Here is a 7,028-nt window from a genome sequence, read left to right as displayed (position 1 = left end):
GAAGCATGATCAATAAAATAGAATGCTACCATACCATCCTATGAGTCCTCCCTGTTATTTTCATTATACCTTCTTTATTTTCGTCATTACTATTAACTGATTTAGAAGACTGAACTCCCTTAAATTTTTAGTTGTGTTGATCGCTGTGATTATTATTGTTTGCCTTATCCTTGTCTTTAAACCAACAGTTTTTGTTTACATGGCCAAGGTTACCACAAATTTGACATTTTGGTGGTTTACGTTTAAACTTATCTCTGGACAGAAAGGCTGAATCTGAATTTGCATTGTTACCAAATTCAGTATCTTGCAATAACTTAGATTTAATGAATTCACTAGTCAAAGTCAGCTGGAATTTTCAAGTACCATGCGCATGGGAGACTACTCTTTAGTTAAACCCTTTAACATTAAAGCGGCTAATAGCTCATCTATTTTTTGCCCATTGAGACTAATCTAAGATTTGTTGACATGAAGGTATTAACATATTCCTGCATACTTTTAGAGGCCTCAAGTTTCAAAGAGCACAAATCAGTTAAAATACTTCTCCAACTATTGACACCCTGATCTTTGAATGTTATTTCCAACGCGTCCCAGGCTTCCATTGCTGTAGTTGTCTGGACAACGTAAGATTTAACTTGAGGCTCCAATTTCAGACAAATGATGGCTTTCTCGTCCTTTTTGTTTCTTGAGGGATGCGGGAGTTGCATCTTCTGCAGCATATCCACTGGCTGCTGCCCACACAGTTTCAATCACTAGAACATTTTGAATATCAAAGCACCATTCTCTATAATTTTCCCGTCCTTTGAGCTTATCAATATTCGTGAAGGGCTTTTAAGTGGCCATGATGAAACTTGTCTCTTTGTTTAAGGTCTTTTTTTAAGGTCTTTCATTCTGGTCCGTCACACTAACAAATTAACAATCAAGTTCCTTCCGTCAAATGTGACACTTTTATAAGTTTTCCACCTCGTCACCACCTGCCTTACATGTTTCGGCTCACCACGGAGCCATCATCAGAGGCATTTATAGTAGAAAAAGAAATCACCAACACACAAAACTTCACTTTGTTAAAAATAGCCACGTTCCAGTTAATTAAAATAATTACAATAGTTAAAATTGCCGAGAGTGTCGGTTCACTAAAGGTTTTCCACACACCACGGTAGCTTTCTTATTTAATTCGTCGTTAATTCTGTAAAAATTATGTTTCGTTATTTGAAGTAAGAATTCTTAAAATTCCTAGAATTCTTTCCCGCTTGGCCCAGNAAAAATCCTGTCAATAATGACCGAACAAAACATATTGACATAAGAGTTCATTTTGTAAGAGAGAGGGTTGAATCAAAGGAATTGTCAGTACATTACATTCCTGGAAATTAATTAGTTGCTGATGGTTGCACGAAAGGTTTAAATGTACGGAAACATACTGATTTTATTAATTCACTTGGATTGTGCTAAGAATAATGTTCCCAAATGATGTTCTAAATAGTAATATTTTTTTATATATTGATTAATGAATCAGTATTTTTTAAACTCCCAAAATTGTTTAAGGGGAAGTGTTATGTCGGCAACTCTCTAATGTTAAAATATAGTGCTAGAGTTGGCAACGTCGTAGTAAACAATTTTCAATAACAGACTGCGCTACATGCGCTGTTCCTAATTTCCTTACTGTTATGTGTGTAAAAACAGGATCTCTCTATTGTTACATGTTACCATGGTTGTGTGTGTGAATATACAGGTTGTTTCACGACTTTAGGGCATAACTGCAGGAGGTGATTTCCTAGGTTTTGTGATCAAAAAAGTTCATATAAACACGTGTCCGATTTTGGACGGTTACGGAGTTATGACTGTTTTAAACTCAGAATAGAAAGTAACGATTACTGACAATAAACGGAACAAAATAATAAACCAGCATAATACATGATACATTAAAAGTATGAATGTAAAGTCAACTTCGTGAAATTACATTTAATTTGAACTGATTGGTGTTTAAAGCTGATTTTCGAAAATGCCACCGCCGGCCGCAACACAGGCTGCCGCTCGGTTGTGAACCGCGCGGGTAGCACGTAGCAGCTTCAGCTGGCTGTTTCTTATGTGGTCAGCAGCGTCCAGAATGCGACCGAGCAAAGCATCTCGCGTTGCCAGCTTCACATTGTAAAACAGTTCTTTCATCCATCCCCACACACAATAATCCAGTGGGCTTAAGTCTGGAGACCTGCCTGGCAATTCTTCGCCTACTCGTACGTGGACTGCGGTGTACCATATGAACAATGCCGTCTTCATTGACGCCTTCATTAACACCACGCTCAGCTACAATACGAACGCCGGGAAGCCTTCTGGTATCTCGCAATACCTGGTAAACTCCAGTACACACTCTCCAGTTCGGTATTTTACGATTCGGAAAGCGTTGCTGATATTCAGCTACGGCAAGAACTGAGTTACCGTCACAAAACCCGTACACATAAATCATATCTGCATACTCCTCAAATGAATATGTAAATGGCATCGTGAACGTAACAGACGCACCGAGATGAGAACTGTTCTGAACACCAGTAGCCGCCACACTAGCCGTGGCCGGACATACCAACCCACCAGGCCTTAGGTACCTCTCAAGAGATAACGAAATAACGAGAACCCTCTGTCTGTAGCTGGCTAAAAATAGCGACCCGTCAGATGACAGTTGCGGTTTACACGAGGGCGTGTAGGGGAATGGAAAAACGGTCATAACTCTGTAACCGTCCTAAATCGGACACATGTTTATATGAACTATTTGATCACAAAGACCTAGGAAATCACCTCCTGCAGTTATGTCCTAAAGTCGTGAAACATCCTGTATATAACACGCCTTTTTGTATCAAAAGGTTAGTCTTAATAAAGCAGGGTTAGATTGAACACTGATTCTTATTTATCATTCTATCCACGTAGAAGTAACAAAAATAACACTCCCCTCCGCCCCTTCGGAACCTAGAGTTCACATGAATAGCAATACATAATTTTGCAACCACATCTCTTGTGCTGCAGAGGTTCTTACTCTGTTGTGTTTTTTTTTTTTGAACTGGGTTCAATATCACTTCACTCATATCCTTTGGAACGGATATGAGTGAAGTGATATTGAACCCAGTTCAAAAAAAAAAAACACAACAGAGTAAGAACCTCTGCAGCACAAGGGGTCAGGGTTGCAAAATCATAAAGTTTCTCACCAGTGCCTGTAAAGTCATACCATTTTATTACCCAAATGCATTGGACATTGTGAACTATAAACATACATAGAATACTTGTGTTTAGTAAAGCTGAAAGTGGGGAACTTGAAAGAAAATTCTGCTTCCGTCCGTCGTACTTTTATTTAACCTCACATCTTTGGTAACAGCTTACACTTGAAAGTCACACAGAACATAGTTTTTGGTTACATTAAAGCATTATAAATCATATATAGCAAGCAGTAATACTGACGTTTCCATTTATTATTATTTTCATTAGAATGCCGTTCAGTACTGGACACGATTATATGGCAAAATTACAATATATCTTACAGAATTACAATGAATACTGAAATCTATATGGAAAAGAGTAACATACCTTACAGAATACTGGAAATCTGATATTCATCTTTCATTTCAGTAATGCGAAGGATTATATGGCAAATATGTTTCAAAAATAGCTTTACAACTTTGAAAGCTTATATAAATTTATACAGAGGACATACACAACGTTTTGAACTGTCATAATGTAGCAAAACACACCGAGTTTTACCTCGGATAGTTATGGTTCAATATGACTTCCACTGGTAAAGCGGCAGACGTCCCACCTGTAGTCGGTCTCTTACCACACGCTACGTAACACCTCTGGCGTCACTTCTGCAACTGAGGTAGTAATTCAAGTTCGGAGCTCAACAACATTTGCAGGCAAAGGTGGTACGAACACTCGATCTTTAACGAATCACCATAAGAAAAAATCCAGGGAAGTAAGATCCGGGGAACGAGGTGGCCATGCTATCGGCGCCGCTCTACCAATCCACCAACCTGGGAAACGGGTGTTGAGATACGCGTGCACTTCTCCTAGGTAATGAGGGGGTGCGCCATCTTGCTGGAAGTGAATGTGTCCTTCTTGGTCATCTTCGTCTAACTGTGGAATGAGGAACACATAGAGCATGTCCAGATATACGATACCGGTAATGGTCGTCTCCATCAAGCAGAGGCCGTACACTCTTCCTTTGCTGAGGGCGCAAAACACGTTCACCTTGGGGCTACCAAGAACATGTTCCAGGGAGACACGTGGATTTTTAGTGCCCCAGATCCTGCAGTTGTGGGTATTGACCTTACCACTGACATGAAACGTGCTCTCATCACAGAAAATTACGGAGTCCAGAAACTTCACATCGTCTTGTATCCGATGAAACATTTGCATACAGAATTCCTTACGAACTACCTTATCTGCATCTGTAAGGTGTTGAACGATGGATAGTTTGTACGCTTTTAAGTGTAACCGTTTCCGTAACACTCGCCACACATTAACATTTCGAATAACAGTTTCCCGAGACGCACGTCGCGTTGACTTTCGTGGACTTCGAAGTTCTCCCTAATCTGTTCCACTGTAGCGTCAGAAACAGGTGGCCGAACGGGTGGCTTGGCATGGGGCACAGAACATTAGGTCTGAACAAAACTCTTATGCAAGGGTATATTGTAGGCCTGCTGGGAGGTTCCTTGCGACACTGAGTGCGAAATATCCTTTGAACTTGTGTAGCAGACTACGTTTCTTCGAACCAAAACACACACCTGTAAAAGTAGCCTTCTTGAGTTCAACTGCGGGAGCGCTCGCGGTGGCGGTATTGGTTACTACAGTATATGTGAACGTAACTCGATGTGTTTTGCTACATTATGAAAGATCAAAACGTTGTATATGTCCTCTGTATAAATTAATATAACCTTTCAAAGTTGTAAAGATCTTTTGAAAACAACCTGTTATATTATAATTCCTATCCAGGAAGGGAAATTCGGGTGAAACAAATGCCAGGCAGTCACTGAATTGGTCGCGATCCCATCCACGAGAAAGAAGGGAACGATTTCACTGATAATAACAATTTTTCATCATAAGGTTATGCTACTGGAGGGCAACATAATGACATAATAAGTCATATTCAGTAATCATACGTATCACCGTGGGGGATGCGCAAACTCGTGGGGAGGGAGCATCGTTTTCGACAAAATCTAAGCTATCACGTAGCAATACAACACCGGAATATAAGAGGATAGATTGATATTATGGGTGGAAAAAGTCAACACGCTCAATTTTTAAACAAATCGTCATATTTTGATTTATATTCCATTTTACGACAGTCATATATTACGTTCCGTTAAATAGAAGCTTCGTCAGTGACGTCACAGATAGGAGAGCACAATGAACTACAGCGCATCAACCTGTAACACAGGGGTACCACTCGCTCATGTTAGATAGGGTTAGGTTAGAATAGGTTGGGTAAGGTAAGGTTTGCGCAGTAGACTACTGCGCATTCATCGGTAACACAGGGGAACCATTCGCTGATGTTAGGTTGGGTTGGGTTGGGTTAGGTTACGTTAAGTTACGTTTGCGCAGTAATCCAGTGCGCATACATCTGTACCTTGCAGGCGGCGAAACTCGGTAATTAATGCCAATTTTAGTTTGTGAGTGTACATTATGGCAACTGTGCGCAATGAATTACTGCGCTTCCACCTGTAACTCGCGGGCACAATTCGATGATGTTAGGTTAGGTCAGGTTGGATTAGGTAAAGTTAAGTTAGTTTTGCGCAGTAGATTACGGCCCATCCATCTGTAACTCAGTGGTAGCATTCGCTGATGTTAGGTTAGGTTGGGTTACATTAGGTTTGCGCAGTAGACTACTGTGCATCCATCTGTTCCTTGGAGGGGCGAAGCTCGGTAATTTAGGTTAAAGTTACTTTGTGAGTGTACATCATGACAGGTGTGAGCAAATGACTACTGCGCATCGTTATGCTCAGTTGAGCACTGTTTGGCAGTCGGCAATATATTACGACTGAATGTCACTGAAGGCGTATGAAAACATTATATTTTTATATGGGACATGTTATTTCCGAATTTTCTCAAATGATAAACCCTTGCGCATATTCTTCTGTTAAACTCTATACCTAATCTATGAAACCTGGAATATATGACGATATTTATAATGGTCGTAAATGCATTTTGCTCGAAATATTCACATTTCAGAAAGCTCTCAAGTGCATGATATCACAATTATCTTCATTCACACTTATAATTTCCAACAGTTCCATAAATAGTCTCTACAGAATGTTACCATTATTTATTTTGTGTTTTTCGACATATGTGAAGTATATACATATACTTTATATGAAAGGTATACACCCCACAATACTAGTGCTCAAATATTAGATAGGGAAATCACTGAGTGCGATCTGAACCTAACACAATATCATTTAACATTCGTCTAAGCATTGAAATAAAAAAGGAACATATCACTGTACATGTTCTAGACTAAACTATAAAATACAAATAAAAGAATGTCAGCTGCAACAACTCCTACTTTTTTTGCAAACAATGTACTCTGTAAACAGATTACCAGACAGGAAGAAAATTATTCCCTTATATAGTATAATACCTGCAAGCACATGTAAGCCTGGAAGATTAGTTGGCAAGAATGAAATCCGTTTTCTATCACACGGAAATAAACATCTAACTTACAAATCACTTGCCTTCATTCTTCATGCTATAAAACAAACTCTAGAAACCACTGTGCTGTTTTACACTGTCATTAAACAGAATTGACGGCTTAACGCCAATGTCAAGATGTGTTTCAGTTAGCATACCACTTTGTATAAGCAAGGATTTTCATGAAAACAAGATATGTACATGAAAGGGGAAACTTTTGAATACATTGTGGGTGAATGAAAATCATAACACTCTTGAAAACACTACAAAATCTCACTACACAAAACTGCATATATTACAAACAAGAATAAAACGTTGCAATAGAGAATTTAAACTTAATTTTACACTCGATAATATAGTGAACA

This window comes from Cryptotermes secundus, unplaced genomic scaffold, assembly GCF_002891405.2.
Source record: "Cryptotermes secundus unplaced genomic scaffold, Csec_1.0 scaffold1350, whole genome shotgun sequence".
Classification (NCBI taxonomy): Eukaryota; Metazoa; Arthropoda; class Insecta; order Blattodea; family Kalotermitidae; genus Cryptotermes; species Cryptotermes secundus.
The sequence above is the reverse complement of the archived record's forward strand: the minus strand, read 5'-3'. Positions refer to the sequence as shown.